This window comes from Chiloscyllium punctatum, chromosome 14, assembly GCF_047496795.1.
Source record: "Chiloscyllium punctatum isolate Juve2018m chromosome 14, sChiPun1.3, whole genome shotgun sequence".
Classification (NCBI taxonomy): Eukaryota; Metazoa; Chordata; class Chondrichthyes; order Orectolobiformes; family Hemiscylliidae; genus Chiloscyllium; species Chiloscyllium punctatum.
In genome coordinates, this window is record NC_092752.1 from 97,941,013 (window position 1) to 97,961,231 (window position 20,219).

Here is a 20,219-nt window from a genome sequence, read left to right on the forward strand (position 1 = left end):
TCCATGCATCAATGAATTTAATGCACACCGTGAGGTCGAACAATTCTTCTGCCACCTCCGCCTCCGAGCTTACTTTCAAAATCAGGACTCCTGTCCACCTTCCGAGGACCCCTTCGCCCACCTCCAACACACTGCATCCACCTGGACACCCTGCACTGACCTTTTACCTGCCCTCGACCTCTTCATTTCCATCTGCCGCTGGGACATTAACTGCCTCAGCTTGTCTACCGGCCTCCTCCACTCCAAACTCTCACCCTCACAACGGGCAGCCCTCCAAATCCTCTGCTCCAATCCCAACCTCACCATTAAGCCAGTGGATAATGGGGGTGCAGTGGTAGTCTGGTGCACTGACCTCTACATCGCTGAAGCCAAATGCCAACTCGAGGACACCTCTTCCTACTGCTCCCTCGACCATGACCCCACCCCCCATCACCAAACCAACATCTCCCAGACCACAGAGAACCTCATCACCTGAGGAGATCTCCCACCCACAGCTTCCAACCTCACAGTCCGGGAACCCCGCACTGCCCGGTTTTACCTCCTTACCAAGATCAACAAGCTTGACCACCTTAGCTGACACACTGTCTCAGCATGCTCCTGCCCCACTGAACTCATCACTGCCTACCTCGACAGTGTCCTATCCCCCAGTCCAAGAACTCCCCACATGCATACGAGACACCACCCACGCCCTCCTCCTCCTCCAAGACTTCCGTTTCCCTGGCCCCCAATGCCTCATCTTCACCATGGATATCCAATCACTCTACACCTCCATCCGCCAGTAGCAGGGCCTCCAAGCCCTCCGGTTTTTCATCTCCAGACGTCCCCAACACTATCTTCCACCAATCCTCTCATTCGTTTGGCCGAACTGATCCTCACCCTTAACAATTTCTCCTTCGAATCCTCCCACTTCCTCCAGACCAACGGAGTAGCCATGGGCACACATATGGGCCCCAGCTATGCCTGTCTCTTTGTCGGCTACGTAGAACAGTTGATCTTCCGTAATTACACCGGCACCACTCCCCACCTCTTCCTCCAGTACATTGATGACTGCATTGGTGCCACATCGTGCTCCCATGAAGAGGTTGAGCAATTCATCAAATTCACCAACACATTCCACCCTGACCTTAAATTTCCCTGGACCATCTCTGACACCTCCCTCCACTTCCTGGATCTCTCCATCTCCATTAATGATGACCGACTTGACACTGACATTTTTTATAAACCCATCGACTCCCACAGCTACTTGGATTATACCTCTTCCCACCCTACCTCTTGCAAAAATGCCATCCCGTATTCCCAATTCCTCTGCCTCCACCGTATCTGATCCCAGAAGGACTAGTTCCACCACAGAACACACCAGATGGCACCATCCTTTAGAGACCGCAATTTCCCTTCCCACGTGGTTAAAGATGCCCTCCAACGCATCTCGTCCACATCCTGCACCTCCGCCCTCAGACCCCACCCCTTCAACTGTAACAAGGACAGAACATCCCTCGTGCTCACCTTCCACCCTACCAACCTTCGCATAAACCAAATCATCCACTGACATTTCTGCCACCTCCAAAAAGACCCACACCCCTTTCTGCCTTCTGCAAAGACCGTTCCCTCCGTGACGACCTTGTCAGGTCCATGCCCCCCTACAACCCACCCTCCCATCCTGGCACCTTCCGCTGCCACCGCAGGAATGGTACAACCTGCGCCCACACTTCCTCCCTCACCTCTACCCAAGGCCCTAAAGGAGACTTCCACATCCATCAAAGTTTTACTTGCACATCCACTAATATCATTTATTGTATCTGTTGCTCCCGATGCAGTCTCCTCTGCCGACTAGCAGAGCGCTTTAGGGAACATCTCTGGGACACTCGCACCAATCAACCAAACCGCCCCGTGGCCCGACATTTCAACTACCCCGCCCACTCTGCCAAGGACGTAGAGGTCCTGGGCCTCTTTCACCGCCACTCCCTCACCACCAGACACTTGGAGGAAGAACGCCTCATCTTCCGCCTCGGAACACTTCAACTCCAGAGCATCAATGTGGACTTCAACAGCTCCGTCATTTACCCTTCCCCCACCTCACCCGAGTTCCAAACTTCCAGCTCAGCACTGTCCCCATGACTTGTCCGAACTTGTCCTAACTCCCGATCTTCTTTACCATCTCTCCACTCCACCCTCTCCTCCCTGACCTATCACCTTCATTCCCTCCTCCACTCACCTATTGTACTCTATGCTACTTTCTCCCCACCCCCACCCTCCTCTAGTTTATCTCTCTATGCTTCAGGTTCTCTGCCATTATTCCTGATGAAGGGCTTTTGCCAAAAATGTCGATTTTACTGCTCCTTGGATGCTGCCTGAACTGCTGTGCTCTTCCAGCACCACTAATCCAAAATCTGTTTTCCAGCATCCACAGTCATTGTTTTTACGTAACATTCTGGTAAAGCTCCTCTGCGCCCTTTCCAAAGCTTCCACATCCTTCTTATAATGTGGTGACCAGAACTGTACACAATACTCCAAGTGCGGCCGTACCAGAGCTTTGTACAGCTGCAGCATAACCTCCTGGTTCCGGAACTCAATCCCTCTATTAATAAAGGCCAAAACACTGTCTGCCTTCTTAACAACCTTGTCAATCTGGGTGACAACTTTCAGGGATCTGTGTGCATGGACATCGAGATCTCCCTGCTCATCTGCACTTCCAAGAATCTTACCATTAGCTCAGTACTTTGCGTTCTGATTATACTGTCCAAAGTGTATCACCTCACACTTGTCCACAATAAACTCCATTTGCCACCTGTCAGCCCAGCTCTGCATCCTATCTTTCTGCAACCTATTACATCCTTCTTCACTATTCACAAATCCACCGTCCTTAGTATCATCCACAAATTTATTAACGCACCCTTCTAAGCCCTCATCCAGGTAATGTATAAAAATGACGAACAGCAGTGGACCCAACACCGACCCTGTCAGTACGCCACCAGTAACTGGACACCAAGATGAATATGTTTCATCAATGACAACCCTCTGTTTTCTTTCAGCAAGCCAATTACTGATCCAACCTGCTATGTATCCCATAATCCCATTCCTCTGCATTTTGTACAATAGCCTACTGTGTGGATCCTTATCGAAGGCCTTGCTGAAATCCATTTCCACCATATCAACTACTTTACTCTCATCTACCTGTTTGGTTGCTTTGTCAAAAAAGTCAATAAGATTCGTTAGCCACGATCTACCCTTCACGAAACCGTGCTGACTGTCCCTGATCAGTTTATTCTTTTCTAGATGGTTACAAATCCTATCTCTTATAACTTTTTCCAACACTTTACCAACAGCTGAAGTGAGAGTCACTGGTCTGTAATTACCGGGGTTGTCTCAAATAACCTTTTTGAACAAGGGTATTTGGACCAACCCTGAGCAAACCACATTTGCTATCCTCCAGTCCTCATGCACTATTCCTGTAGGCAATGATGATTTGAAGATCAATGCCAAAGTTGGCAATCTCTTCCCTTGCTGCCCAGAGGATACTAGGATAGACACCATCCGGCCCAGGGCACTTGTCTATTTTCACACTCTGCAGTATTTCTAATACATCTTCCTTGTGAACCTCAATCTCTTCTAGTCTAGATGCAAGTATTTCTGGATCTTCCTCGCCAACATTTTCATTTTCTATTATTAATACTGTCCAAAAATATTTATTTAGTGCTTCCCCTATATCTTCTGACTCCACACACAACCTCCCACTGTTATCCTTGATTGTCCCAAATTTAACTCTCGTCATTCTTTTATTCCTGACATACCTATTGAAAGCTTGAGGGTTAACCCTGATCCTATCCACCAACAAAATCTCATGTCCCCTCCTGGCTTTTCTGAGCTCTCTTTTTAGGTCTTTCCTGATTTTCTTGTAACCCTCAAGCGCCCTAACTGAATTTTCACATTTTGTCCTAACATAAGCCTTCTTCTTCTTCTTGAACAAAGGATTCCACTTCCTTAGTAAACCACAGCTCACACGTTCTATATCTTCCTCCCTGTCTGACAGGTACATACTTATCTAGGACACACAGGAGCCTTTCCTTCAATAAGCTACACATTTTTAATGTGCTCATCCCGAGCAGTTGCCTTCCCCATTCTACATTTCCTAAATCTTTCCTAATTGCATCGTAATTTCCCTTCCCCCAGCTGTAACTCCTGCTCGGTTGAGTACACTTATCCCTTTCCATCACTAAAGCAAACCTGACAGAATTGTAATCGCTGACTCCAAAGTGCTCACCTTCTTCCAAATCTAACACTTAGCTTGTTGCCCAGTACTAAATCTAAAGAGGTTTTGCCCCTTGTAGGCCAGTCTACACACTGTGTCAGGAAGCCCCCCTGCACACACTGGACAAAACTCTGATTCTTCTATCGTACTCGTAGAGTAGTGGTCCCAGTCAATATTTGGACAGTTGAAGTCCCCTATGACAACTACCCTGCCTCTCTCAATCCTATCGAGAATCTTCTTTTATATCCTTTCCTCTACATCTCTGGGACTATTTGGAGGCCTATCGAAAACTCCCAGCATGGTGACTTCTCCTTTCCTGTTTCTAACCTCAGCCCATACTACCTCAGTTAAAGAGTCCCCAAACTCTTTCCAGTCCAGTTGATGTTGGTCAGTCCAAGTGGCTGGTTGGAAGGAGTGCCAGCAGTGCATCTCATGTGCTGGGTTAGCAGAGATTAAATATTACTGGTGCTGAGTAAAATAGGCCCCATTTTGTTCGAGGTAAGTTATTATTGTGTGCAGAAGGTTGTCTGTCTGACAGCAAGTAGAGAGTGGGGATGAAAGGTCCTTCTTGGGATAGCAGCCGATGACAACTGGTATTCCGCATGGCTCAGTGTTGGGACGCCAACTTTTTACTTTGTGCATGAACGATCTACATTAAGGAACTGAGGGTATTCTGGCGAGGTTTTTCAATGAAACAAAGGTAGGTAGAGGGACAGGAAGCATTGAGATGGCAGGGAGGCTGCAGAAGGATTTAGACAGGGTAGAAGAGTGGACAAAGATGTGGCAGATGAAGTTCATCTTGGGAAAACTTGAAGTGATGCACTTTGTGAGGAGGGAGAGAGGCATGGACTATTTTATAAATAAGGAGAAAATTCAGAAGTCTGAAGAGCAAAGAGAGTTGTGAGTACAGGATTGTCTCAAGGTAAACTTGCAGGTTGAGTCAATAGTTAGGAAGGTGTTGAATCTGCCGCACAGTTTGCTTAAATTCTTCCATTCAGCAAAGGAACTGAGTCAACTCTTACAAACAATAATATTTGTTTATTGAGCACACTCAATATTAGTACAATAATCTTTACTATAAAGTAATGAAAAATTCTGCAAACTGTCTTATGTTTTAACTTAACTTTGGCTGATTGTGTACCACCACACTAGAACTTGGCCGGGCTCCACATGGTGATGCCTTCTTACTCTTCCGATGGTCTTGGAGTCGTTTTCTTTCTCAGTGATTATTCTCCAGTTGCCGCACTCTGTGGGGTTTTAAGGTGATTCTTATCCTTCTAAGTCTTCAAGCCCTTGGGAGGGTATGGAAGATCTTCCAATGGAATGTTCAAGTTTATTTACCCAGATCAATCAGACTCAACCAGGGGTTGGCATATTCATGGCCCAACGGCGACATTCCATTGTATCATTCAAGTCCAATTTCAGCTGGGTATTGCAGGGTCTGTATCTGTCAGGTTTTCTTTGCAAACCGTCTGTGGGGAGCTGCAGCCTGTCTGGATTCTACAGCATATGGATTAGGAGAGAGTTTACTCAAGGCTGGGATCCATTTCCCAGCATGCTTTAATCATTGTTCATTTTTGGAACTCCGTGCTAAGTTTATGAATGTCCATCATGTGCTCATTGTTCCTGGTGGCCAATCCAGTCAGAAAGACAAATACAGCGATGGTATTTATTTTGAGATGTCTTGAATATTAAAGCTGGGAAGGATTTATGAGGTTTTACAAGGCTCTGATCAGACCATATTTGGAGTATTTTGCAATAGCATCATTTAAGATATATCTGGACAGATACAAGAATGGGCAGGTAGCAAAGGGATACAGAGGCTCAGAAAATATGCGACAGATTTAGACAGAGGATCTGGATCGGTTCAGGCTTGGAGGGCTAAAGGGCATGCTCCTGCGCTGGAATTTTCTTTGTTCTTCGTTCTTTATTTTTCATTCTAAAAATTGTATGTTTTCAACTTATTGTATGTTACAATTTAATAACATAAACCATTTATTTATTTGACAGTGCATGTTAAATTATTGTCATTTCTAAATTAGAGTCAGAGAGTCATAGAGTTGTACAGCATGGAAACAGACCCTTTGGTCCAACTCGGCCATGCCGACCAGATATCCCAACCCAATCTAGTCTCACCTGCCAGCACCCGGGCCATATCCCTCCAACCCCTTCATATTTATATACCCATCCAGATGCCTTTAAAATGTTGCAATTGTACCAGCCTCCACCATTTGCTCTGGCAGCTCATTCCATACACGCACCACCCTCTGCATGAAAAAGTTGCCCCTTCGGTCTCTTTTATCTTTCCCCTTTCACCCTAAACCTCTGTCCTCTACTTCTGGACTTCCCCACCCCAGGGAGAACACCTTGTCTATTTATCCTAACCATGCCGCTCATGATTTTATAAACCTCGGTAAGGTCACCCCTCAGCCTCCGACACTCCAGGGAAAACTGCCCTAGCCTATTCAGGCTCTCCCTACAGCTCAAATACTCCAACCCAGGCAACATTCTTGTAAATCTTTTCTGAACCTTTTCAAGTTTCACAACTTCCTTCCAATAGGAAGGAAACCAGAATTGCACGCAATATTCCAAAGGAGCCCTCACCAACTTCCTGTACAGCCGCAACATGACCTTCCAAATCCTGTACTCAGTACTCTGACCAATAAAGGAAAGCATACCAAACGCCTTCTTCACATTCTTATCGATCTATGACTCGACTTTCAATGAACCTGTACTCCAAGGTCTCTTTGGTCAGCAACACTCCCTAGGACCTCACCATTAGGAGTATAACTCTTGTTAAGATTTGCTTTTTCAAAATGCAGCACCTCACATTTATGTAAATTAATCTCCATCTGCCACTCCTAAGCCCATTGGCCCATCTGATCCTGTTGCAACCCAAGGTAATCTTCTTTGCTGTTCTCTAAACCTCCAATTTTGGTGTTATCTGCAAACGTACTAACTATACCTCTTATACTCACATTCAAATAATTTATATAAATGATGAAAAGTATTGGACCCAGCACCGATCCTTGTGGCACTCCACTGGTCACAGGCCTCCAGTCTGTAAAACAACCCAACACCACTAACACCCTCTGTTGTCTACCTTTGAGCCAGTTCTGGATCCAAATGGCTAGTTCTCCCTCTAATCCATGACATCTAACCTGGCTAACCAGTCTCCAATCGGGAACCTTGTCGAACGACTTACTGAAGTTAAAATAAATCGCATCCACCACTCTGCCCCCATCAATCATTATTGTTAATTCTGCAAAAAATTCAAAAAAGGTTGTGAGACATGATTTTCCACTGACAAAGCCACGCTGACTATTCCTACTCATTCCTTGCCTTTCCAAATACATGTACATCCTGTCCCTCAGGATTCCCTCCGACAACTTGCCCAGCACCGCTGGCTCACTGGTCTATAGTTCCCTGGCTTGTCCTTACTAACTTTCTTAAACATTGGCACCACAATCGCCAACCTCCAGTCTTCTGGCACCTCATCTATGACTATCGATTATATAAATATCTCAGTAACAGGACCAGCCGTTCCCTGGCTTCCCACAGAGTTCTCTGTACACCTGATCAGGTTCCGGGGATTTATCCACTTTTATACATTTCAAGGCAGCCAGCACATCCTCCTCTGTAATATGAATATTTTTGAAGTTGTCACCGTTTATTTCCCTACATTATATATCTTCCATGTTCTTTCCAACCATAAACAGTAATGCAAAATACTCATTTAGTATCGCCCCCAACTCCTGCGTTCCACACAAAAGCCTCCAAGCTGATCTTGGAGGGACGCTATTCTTTCCCTATTTACCCTTTTGTCCTTAATGTCTTTGTAAAATCCTTTTGGATTTTCCTTAATTCTATTTGCCAATGTTATCTCATGTCCTCTTTTTGCCCTCCTGATTTATCTCTTAAGTATACTCATATTATGCTCAACATATTCAACAAGAACGGATACTCAAAAAATACAGTGCGCAGATTCCTCAAGAACAAAAAACGACAAGCAGACGTAACACTGCCAGAAACCCTACCCACCTAACCATACATCAAAGAAGTTTCAGAAATGACAGCCAGACTACTAAGACCCCTCAGAATCCCTGTAGCGCACAAACCCACCAGCACTCTCAAACAAAAACCTAACAAACTTAAACGACCCAGTACAACCCATGGACAAAACCAACATCATCTACAAAATTCCATGCTAGGACGACCACAAACACTACGTAGGACAAACAGGAAGAAAGTTAGCCACCAGGATACACGAGCACCAGCTAGCCACAAAAAGACACAACCCTCTCATCCGCGTTGCCCTACACACGAATGAAAAAAAAACACCATTTCGACTGGGACAACGCATCTATCCTGGGACAGGCTCAGCAAAGACATGCCAGAGAATTCCTAGAGGCCTCGTACTCCAACCACAACGCCATAAACAAACACATAGATCTCGATGCCATCTATCAACCCCTCAAAAAACAAACAGGAAATGACATCACCACACACCCCAGGAACCCCATCCAGGAGAAATATATAAATAGAAAGCAGGAGACGACAGCTTTGCTTCACTTGTCGGTCACCACTGATGATGTTACCTAGCCAGGTAATGAAACGTCTGGATATCAAACCTACAACTCAGTGAGCAAACCTACTCCCTAAAACTCAACCTGAGCTGCAAACCTTCAGAAACCTTGCATATACTCATATTGCCTTTTGTACTCTTCTAAGGGTTCACTCAATCTACCTTGTTTGCATCTGATATATGCTCTCTTATTTTTCTTAACCAGACCCTCAATTTCTTTAGTCATCCAGCATTCCCGTTACCTGCTAGCCGTTCCTTTCACCGTAACAGGAATACACTGTCTTTGGACTCTCGTTACCTAATTTCTGAATGCTTCCCACTTTCCAGCTGCCCTTTTATCTACGAACATCCCCCTCCAGTCAGCTTTTGAAAATTCTTGCCTAATTTCATCAAAGTGAGCCTTACTCTAATTTAGAACTTCAACTTTTAGATCTGGTCTGTTATTTTCCATCATTATTTTAAAACTAATAGAATTGTTGGCAAATAGCTGAAGCTCACATACTTCAGTCAGAATTAAATCGATTGATTATATATAAATGTGTCAGAATGATAATTCTATTGATTATTCAATCGCTTGCTCACTCTGAATATGCAATCAGTCAGAGGTCAACCACTTTGTAAATGATATAGCGACAATGTATGCATTTGAATACTGGCATTCAATGTGTAATTGTGATCACCAGAATAATCAGACATTTTATTTTTGGTATAAAACAAAACGCGCACTCTTTACTTTTGTATCATAAAATGTTGTTAGGTGTTTACATTTTAGTTCCATCAATATAGAACCAACTTATTTGTTTTCAGAGACGATGCAATTATTGTTCAGTTGAATAATTGTAGTTCATATCTCATCATTGCCCAATTCACAAACATGGCTAACTCCTAATCATTGTTCAGGTCAGTAAACCCACCACGTTGCAATCATGACCGACATTAAAAATGGATTCCAAAAGGCCTGAATTCAGGCACCGTGCTACTGGACCTCACAGCTGCCTGTGACACTGAGTTAGATACTGGCCTGTTCCAGAATCTGACCAGAAAGATTCCAACTTGGGTCAGGACAATCGGGAGGTCGGAGTGGAGGCAGAGACACTTGAAACGTCGATTCTCCTGCTCCTTTGATACTGCCTGACCTGCTGCGCTTTTCCAGCAACACATTTTTCAGCTCTGATCTCCAGCAGCTGCAGTCCTTACTTTCTCCTCAGGACAATCATTCAAACATTCCTTCAAAGGAAATCATTTGGATTCCACCTTGGGCAGGAGGAACCTAGCCAACAGGCTATCAGTCATCATTCCTGATGAAAGGCTTTTGTCCGAAACGTCGACTTTCCTGCACCTCCAATGCTGCCTGACCTGCTGTGCTCTTCCAGCATCGCTCTAATCTAGACTCTGGTTTCCACCATCTGCAGTTCTTATTTTTACCTATCAATGTTCTCAGTGTAGTTACAAATACTGTTTAAATTAGTTATCAATGTTTGATCAGGAACCAGGTCGTACGAATGCATCTTCAATCAGAGAATGACCCAGAGAGCATTGTATGGACATGGAGTGTCAGAATCACATGGTATTGATTATGGTACTGACATCTGACATGTTCCCCATACTACCTACATCCCCTCCCCTGTCCAGACGCTATGTGAAAATGTTCAAAACTGACAGATTTCTACAGCATCTTGTGTCTCACAGTGAATCTTCTGAAATTATATCCAATAAATGTAACTTCACGTTCACCAGTATCAAAATTTAATTGAAACTGCCTGTAGATGGTCAGATATTAATACATGGGTCACCCAACAGAATGTATCTTAAGAAACCAGGAGCTAACGACAAACCAAAAATCAGTTTAATAGCTAAACTTGGTGGATTTTGTCTGGTCGAAGTAACCACACATATTGTGCTGGCACTCAGCTGACTATAACCATGCACACCATAACTGGAAATCTTGGCTTCACGTCCCTTCCAGCTTCCTGACCTCACACACCACACTCCCTCACACATTCACCAACTGTTGAGAATCCACCAGCTGAGAGAAATTTGGAACATGGAATAGTACAGCACAATAAGAACCCTTCAGCCCTCAATGCTTTGCCAACCTTTTACCCAACTCTAAGATCAGACTAACCTACATAACCTTCAATGCACTAGCTTCCATGAGCCTATTCAAGAGTCTTCTTAATTATCCCTAATGTATCTGACTCTACTTCTATCACTGGCAGTGCATTCCAACCCCACCATTCTCTTTGTAAAGTAGCCACCTCTGACATCGTCCCTAAACCTTCCTTCAATCACCTTAAAATTACGCTCCTTGTCGATAGCCATTTCTGCCAGGGGAAAAGACTCTGGGTATCCAAACTTTGTCTCTCAACATTTGTACACCTCCATCAAGCCAGCTGTCATTCTTCTTTGCTCCAGGGAGAAAAGCCCTAGCTCCCTCAAACTTTCTTCCTAAGACATGTCCTCCAGTCCAGGCAACATCCTGGTAAATCTCTGCATACTCTCTGAGGCTTCCACATGTTTCCTAGAATGAGGAAACCTGAACTGAACACAATATTCCAAGTATGTTTGAACCACAGCTTTATAGAGCTAAGCATTAACCTCTCCGCACGTAAACTCAATGCCCGTGCTAATGAAAGCCAACACACCATACACCTTCTTAACAACTCTATCAACTTAGGTGACAATTTTGTGGGATCGATGGACATAGATCACAAGATCCATCTGTTCCTTCCCATTACCAAGAATTCTGCCTTTAACTCTGTATTCTGTATTTAAATCCAACCTTCTAAACCAAATCACTTCACACTTTTTAAGGTCGAACATTATCTGCCACTTATTAGCCCGGCGCTTCTTCCTGTCAATGTCCTGTTGCAACCTACAACAGCCCTCCACGTATCCACAACTCCATCAACCTGCATGTCTTCGGTACACTTACTAACCCACCATTCCACTTCCTCATCAGAGTCATTTATAAAAATCACAAACAGCACAGGTCCCAGAGCCAATCCCTGTGGAAAACCACAGGTCACTGAGCTCCAGGCTGAATACTTTCAATCTGCTGCCATCCTTTGTCTTCTATTGGCCAGCCATGCCCGTATCCGGCGAGGCAAACTTCCCTGCATCCTATTCCTCCTTACCTTCTGAATGAGACTACAATGGGAAACCTTATCAAATGCCTTGCTAAAATTCATATTCACCACATCTACCGGACTACCTTCACCAACTTGTATTTTTCACATCTTAAAATAATTTAATAAGGTTTGTGAGAAATGACCTGCTCCTCAAAAACTCATGCTGACTATCTCCAATCAAATTATCATTTTCTAAGTAATTGTCAATCCTGTCTCTCAGAAACGTCTCCAATACTTTGCCCACCACTGATGTAAGACTGATAGTTCGGTCATTCCCATGGTTATCCCTATTCCCTTCCCTGAACAAGGGAATAACATTTGCCACACTTCAATCATCTTGTACCACTCTAGTGGACAGTGAGGACACAACGATCATCACCAAAGGCACACCAATCTCTTCCATCACTTCCTGGAGTAACCTCGTGTAGACCCCATCTGACACAGGGGATTTATCTATCCATATGTTTGTACATCAATCAGTCTGTACTTTCCCTCACCTTATCTACACACTGTCCAACGAACTGATTGAATGCTTTCCATTTCAGTGCAAAATACAGTGCTGCCTTCCTGAGTAAGTGCGGTTCCCAACGTCCTGCGAATCACAGAATCAAATAAAAAGGAATGCACCAATCCCTTCCTGATAATGTGCTTATGACCGAAACAGCGACGCTCTTGCTCCTCGGAGGCTTGCTGACCTGTTGTGCTTTTGCAGCATCACACTGTTCGACTCTGATCTCCATCATCTGCAATCCTAACTGTCTCCATGACGGAGGGCTGTCAACTTTGCATACTAAGCGGGAAATTAACAGTCAGAACTCATTTTATGTGGAGCTAACTGCTCAGTTCTGGAAAGTTGGACTTGATAAATATATTTTTAAAAAAGAAATTACAATTCAACAAATATTCCTTCAGTCCCAGAGTTCCATTTTTGGTTCATGCTTTGGGCAGTCTGAAAAAAATAGTGAAGGATTGAGGAACTCCGAGGCACAGAGTATTCCAGGTGTTATATTCCAGCTTACATTAATGCTGGGAGTATTATCATACAGACTGATATGATAATGGCGTGAGTTGACATGTGGAGGTGAAATATTTTTGAGGGTGGTCAGGGCGAACAACTCAATATTCTGTATTACTGGAACTACAGGCAGGGCAGGAGAGGATGTTAAACAGAAGGTGGTATTGCATTATTTATTAAGGAAGTTACTGTAGTAAGGAGGGACGATATTTTGGACGTGTCTTCAAATGAGGTTTTAGGCGTCGAGGTCAGGGTCCAAACGCTGGGGATATTTTATAGAGTCCCAGAAATATGAAAATACAGGAGCAGTTATATAGCCAATTCACTAAGGTGCGTTAAAACCAATTAACTGAGGTGTGAAGGAAAGCAGACATAGGAAAGCAAGGCTGGAGATATGACAGAGAGAGGAAAACAAGGCTGGAGGTGTTACAGACAGAGAGGAAAGCAAAGCTGGAGATGTTACAGAGAGAGGAAAACAAGGCTGGAGGTGTTACAGACAGAGAGGAAAACAAGGCTGGAGGTGTTACAGAGATAGAAAAACAAGGCTGAAGATGTTTTCGAGACAGGAAAGCAAGATAGGAGATGTTACAGAGATAGTGTGGCCTGTGCATGCTACAATAGGTTAGGGAGATATTTTTAAGTTCATTTACAAAAATAGGGAAAGATAAAGCAGCTGAAGATTAGATAGATAGGGAGGGGTGTAGGGGTTGGCGGAATTTACAGCGATAGATGGGACTGGAGTGTGAGATAAAGTTTGTAGTGATACGGAGGGTTACTGAGATATAAATGGATGTTGCGGCTGGAGGAGATGACAGGGAAAGATACCGAAATACACATAAATAGTTAAAAAAACGGAATTGTGCAATGCCTTAACGGAGAAAAATATTGTAGAAATCTGTGGAATAGACAAGGCACTTTGAGGAACTGAAGGAGTGAGACCTTGGACTGTCCAATCACAAGAGTCATAGAGTGGGTATCAATCAGCACAGAAGAGGCCATTTGATTGATAGTGACAAAGAAAGCCCTCCAGTCACTGGACATCCCTCCTTCCTAACATCTGGGGGCTAGGGCTTAGATGTGGGAGAGGCACCAACAGACTCCTCAAGCAACAACTTGTCATAACAAAACCTCATTGTGTCAGATCAAACATTGACACAGAAAACTCCTGCTGACTCCTATCCCTCAGCTGATGGATCAGTGTCCCTCTGATGGAAGCCCTGAGAGAGTAACAAAGCTGGAGAAGGTGTCCTGGATGGTTCATTTCAAAATCACCATCCCGAGGGGCTCAGCAGCAGCATCAAGACGGTCAGGTCCAAAAGGTCCAATAGCTGCAAGACAGGGTCTGCACTGAGTGGGAAGGGAACGACTGAGAGGGAGAAACATTCTTGATCTTAACTTCACCAACCTACCGGCTGCAGGCACATTGATCGATGACTGTATTGGGAAAGGTGACTACCACACACAGTATTTCTATAACAAAGTCCCACTTTTTTGAGTGCGAGAGTGTGAGAGAGTGAGACAGTGAGAGAGTGTGAGAGTGAGTCAGAGAGTGTGACAGTGTGAGAGTGTGAGAGTGAGAGAGTGAGTGAGTGTGAGTGTGATTGTGTTTGTGATTTTGAGAGCGAGTGTGAGAGTGACAGTGAGTGACAGTGACAGTGACAGTGAGTGTGAGTGAGAGTGTGAGTGTGAGAGTTGTATACGCATGAGCACACATGTGAGAGATACTATCATCATGTTCAACGGGACAAACCTCAAAGAGATCTAGAACTCAGCACTGGCCTGTGTGAGGTGATTTGGGTCATTACCAACAGCAGCAGAATTGTACTCCAGCACAATGTTTACTGTCACTGCCTGGCATGTGCTCCACAATACCATGACCATCAGGCCAGGGGAAAAACCCTTGTTCAATGACGAACACAGGATGGCCGGTAAAGAGCAGCACTAGATACACTTCACAATGATGTGACATTACCAAACAGGACCACTTACTTACCAAATAGCGTAAACAGCCAGTGACAGACAGATCTAATGAATAAATCAGACCTAACTTCTACAATCCTGTCACATGCAATCAGCGTGAATTGTGTGGTCAATTAAACAACTCACTGGAAGAGTAGGATGCACAAATATCACCCTCCTCAACTATGGAAGGGCCCAGCACAACAATAGAAAAGCTAATGATGAAACATTCACAACAATGTTCAGACCGAAGTGTTGATGGGATGATCTATTTTAGTCTTCTCCAGATGGGAGTCTTCAGCTAATTTGATTCACTCTGTGTGGTAAATCCAAACGGCTGGAGGGATGGGATAATGCAATTGATGGAGGCTCTGATAACATTGCATTCAAATTGTTCCTGCAGGGATATTGCACTGGGACCTACCTGACAATTTGGGAAACTATCCAGGTGTGTCCCGTACACACACAGACAAACCATCAGACAATCAATGACAGCCCCATTGCTGTAATCCCTATCATTAATAAAGTGATGAAAGATGTCACTCACAGTGGGATCAAGCAGCAGTTCCTCAGCACCAACCCGCTCACTGAAGCTCAGTTTGGGCTCTCATTCCTTGTGCTCATTGAAGCCTTGGTTTAACGATGTACAACAAGAAAACACACTGCTAAGTTCTAGAGATGAGGTGACAGTGACTGCACTTAACATCATCATAACTGCATTTGATCAAGTGTCGTATCCAGGATTAACGGCAAAACTGGAGCAAATAGGAATCGTCTGCATTGGCAGAAGTAATAACTGGTACAAAGAAGGTGGCTGGGGTTGGTGGGCAGCAGCCATCTCAGCTCTGCAGCAGTTCTCCAGGGGATGGGTTTCTGGGTAAGCCTGTAGATCAGAAATGGAAGAGTAAGCCACCATACTCCTGCAGGATGACAGAGATGCTCTCTTGTTAGACAGTGTTGACTGGTGGCAATTTAACTGGACAGTAATCATGCCTCAAGTAAAACATAGAACATAGAACAGAGAAAAATACAGCACAGAACAGGCCCTTCGGCCCTCGATGTTGCGCCGACCGAAGCCGACCTAACCTACACTAGCCCAATAACCTCCATATGCTTCTCCAATGCCCGCTTAAATGACCATAAACAGGGAGAGTCCAGCACTGCAACTGGCAGGGCATTCCATGAACTCACAACCCGCTGAGTAAAACATCTACCCCTAACATCTGTCCTATACCTACCACCCCTTAATTTAAAGTTGTGTCCCCTAGTAACAGCTGACTTCATTTGCGGAAAAAGGTTCTCACTGTCAACCCTATCTAATCCCCTAATCATCTTGTACACCTCTATCAAATCTCCCCAAAACCTTATTTTCTCCAATGAGAAAAGCCCCAAGTGCCTCCGCCTTTCCTCATACGATATTCCTCCCATGCCAGGCAACATCCTGGTAAACCTCCTCTGCACTCGTTTCAATGCCTCCACATCCTTCCTCTAATATGGCGACCAAAACTGCACACAATACTCCAGATGAGGCCAACCAGAGTCTTATACAACTGCAACATGACCTCAGTACTCCGGAACTCAATTCCACTACCAATAAAGCCCAGTACACCATATGCCTTCTTCACAGCACTATTTACCTGGGTGGCAACTTTCAAAGATCTGTGTACATGGACACCAAGATCCCTCTGCTCATCCACACTACCGAGTAGTCGACCATTAGCCCAGTAATCCATCTTCTTGTTACTCCTACCAAAGTGAATGATTCACACTTAGCTACATTGAATTCCATTTGCCACCTTAATGCCCAGCTCTGCAACTTATCTATATCCCGCTGTAACCTGCCACATCCTTCTTCACTGTCCACAACTCCACCGACTTTCGTGTCATCCGCAAACTTGCTCACCCAGCCCTCAAGCCCCTCCTCCAGTTCATTTATAAAAATGACAAACAGCAATGGTCCCAAAACAGATCCTTGAGGAACACCGCTAGTAACTGCGCTCCAAAATGAACCTATACCATCAACTGCTACCCTCTGTCTCCTTCCAGCCAGCCAATTCCTAATCCAAACCTCTAATGCACCCTCAATGCCATACCTCCGTAGTTTTTGCATTAGCCTGCCATGGTGTACCATATCGAACGCCTTGCTAAAATCCATATGCACCACATCTACTGCTTTACCCTCGTCCACTTCCTTGGTCACCTTCTCAAAGAAATCAATAAGGTTTGTGAGGCACGACCTGCCCTTCACAAAACCATGCTGACTATCCTTGATCACATTATTCCAATCCAGATGTTCATAAATCCTATCCCTTACAATTCTCTCTAAGACTTTGCCCACAACAGAAGTGAGACTCACTGGCCTATAGTTAATCGGGCTATCCCTGCTCCCCTTCTTGAACAAGGGGACCACATTCGCAATCCTCCAGTCTTCTGGCACTATTCCCGTAGACAACGACGACATAAAAATCAAGGCCAATGGCTCCACTATCTCCTCTCTAGCTTCCCAGAGGATCCTAGGATAAATGCCATCAGGCCCAGGGGACTTATCTATTTCCGTCCTTTCCAGAATTTCCAATACCTCTTCCCTACATACCTCAAAGCCGTCCATTCTAATTAATTGTGAATCAGTATTCACATCGGCAACAATGTCCTGTCCCTGACTTAATACCGACAAAAAGTATTGATTTAGAGTCTCACCGATCTCCTCCGCCTCCACACACAACTTCCCACTACCATTCCTGACTGGACCGATACCTACCCTAGTCATCCATTTCTTCCTGACATACCTATAGAAAGCCTTTGGGTTTTTCCTAATCCTACCAACTAAGGACTTTTCATGTCCCTTTCTCGCTGCTCTTAGCACTCTCTTTAGATCCTTCTTGGCTACCTTATAACTCTCAATCGGCCAAACTGAACCTTCACGCCTCATCTTTACATCGGCCGCCCTCTTCCCTTTCACAAGGGATTCCAAATCCTTTTTAAACCACGGCTCCCTCACAAGATCCTTTACTCCCTGCCTGACTTATACATACTTATCAAGTAAGGGAGAGTTTGAGTAGGACAATCCGTTAGTCACCCCAGTCAGTGCAGGAATTGAACCCACACTTGTTGGCATTAATAACTAACAATGCAACTGATTGAGCTAACCAAGTCCTCACTCAGCTTCATGGAATAAATATTGTAACATTAATCCGTTCAGATATGCTGCCAGCAACCTCTGGAGCAGGTCAAACTTGAAGCCAGCTTCCTAGTTCAGAGAGAGGGACAGCATCAGTGAGCTCTCAGAGTGCTTTCTGCCCTAGGCCTAATTATAAACGACCATCCCTTAGCTCTAAATCACAAGTGGAAATGCTTGCTAATGATTGGTCAATGTTCAACACCATTTATGATTTACTCAGGTACTGAAGCAATCCTTATCCAAATGCAACAAGGACCTGGAAATATGCAGGTTTGTGCTTAATAGTGACAAATACCATTTCCATTACAGATGTGCTAGACAACGATTATCTCTAACAATAGAAAATTGAACCATATTCTCTAACGTACAATGCCACCACAATCACTGAACTCCCACCTATCAATATCCCAGGGATTACCGTTAATCAGAACCAGACTGACCATATAATTTCATTGCCTAGTCCTGTGAAGGGCTTATGCTGAAATGTCGACTCTTCTGTATTTCAGGTGCTGCCTGACCTGTTGTGCTTTTCCAGCGTAACACTTTGACGCATATAAATTCATTGGCTGCAATAATATGTCAGGGGGTGGAATCCTGCAGAAATAACATACCTCAAAATTTCCGAAAGCCTGTCTCCCATCTATAAGAATGTGTGCGTGATTAATTAACTCCATTTGCCTGTGCGAGTTCAGCTTCACCCCTCACCCACTAACACTCAGTAGCAGCAATACCTGCCATCTACACGGTGCTCTGCAGAAATTTACCAAGGCGCCTTACAACGTACCTCTAAACCACGACCATCAAGAGGGACAAGGGAAACGGATACATGTGATCCCTCCTATGTTCACGTTCCAATCCAAACCGCGCATCATCCTGATTGGGAAGTATATTGCTGTTCCTTCAGTATCACTGTTTCAGTGATCCTCCATAATGCACATGTACTGCAACGGTCAATGTGGCAACTCAAAACCACCTTCTCAAGGGCAACACCAGACAGGCAATAAATACTGTCACAATCATATTCCATGAAGAAATTAAAATGAAAAATATTGTCTAGACCTGCCCAATGCTAGACCCTGAGTTTTGGAGCGCAGGCTGGTTGGGTCCAGGCAGTACCTTGCTTGTTGTGAACAGCTGGAGGGATATGTTGTTTGAAATAATCTGTCAGTCTTTCAGACGCATGACCTACATACCGAACATCACACAGACACTGCCATTCACATCCCACATTACTGAGCTCGAAGATAGGCAGGAGCAATTGAAAATATACTCATATCTGACTGTAACATGCTTAAACACACAGTGATATTGTTACCACGAAAATTATTATGCGTGCAGGGGGAAAGTGAGGACAGCAGATGCTAGAGATCAGAGTCAAAAAGTGTGGTTCTGGAAAAGCACAGCCATTCGGACAGCATCTGAGGAGCAGGGGAGTCGACTATTAGATCACAATGTTAATACAAGGGAAAATAATTACATATTTTCAAAGTCCTTGCACTTAATAATAATTTGATCTTGGGTGTGGTAATGAACCTCAACATATCAATGCTCCTTACTGTGAGTTGGGCACTGTTTTCATCATATTGTTTTTATAAAAGTGAACAGAATAAATGGGTGGATTTTGTGTGCTTACTGGACAATCTAAAGTTGATATTATGAAAGATTATCGTACCTTCAGTAAAGATACTTTGCTGTTAATGTTTAGAACAATGCTGCAAACATTTATACAGAGATTTCCAGCTTAAGTCACACACAAGGTTGTTGGGCTGGGATCATACTGACCATCAATTGGATATTGGATATTATAACACTGGATATGTTTTATGAGGGATTCAATGTAAGATGCCATGTGCTGCAGGAACCTATCACCTTTAAAACACCTTCATTTAGGATCAGGTCCAAGGTACAGAACTTCAGAGTTTAGGTGCCATACCAGAAGAGATATACCTGCAATACATGGCTGTTTACAGGTCATTGTTACAAATGTTGAACTGGGTCTCGACCAGCGCCAGGTGCTAGTCCATTGACCAGATTTCCCTGCTCCCATCTCCCTGTTGTTCAGGTATGTCTCTAACTAGTCCATTGTGAGGGATTATGTCATTAAC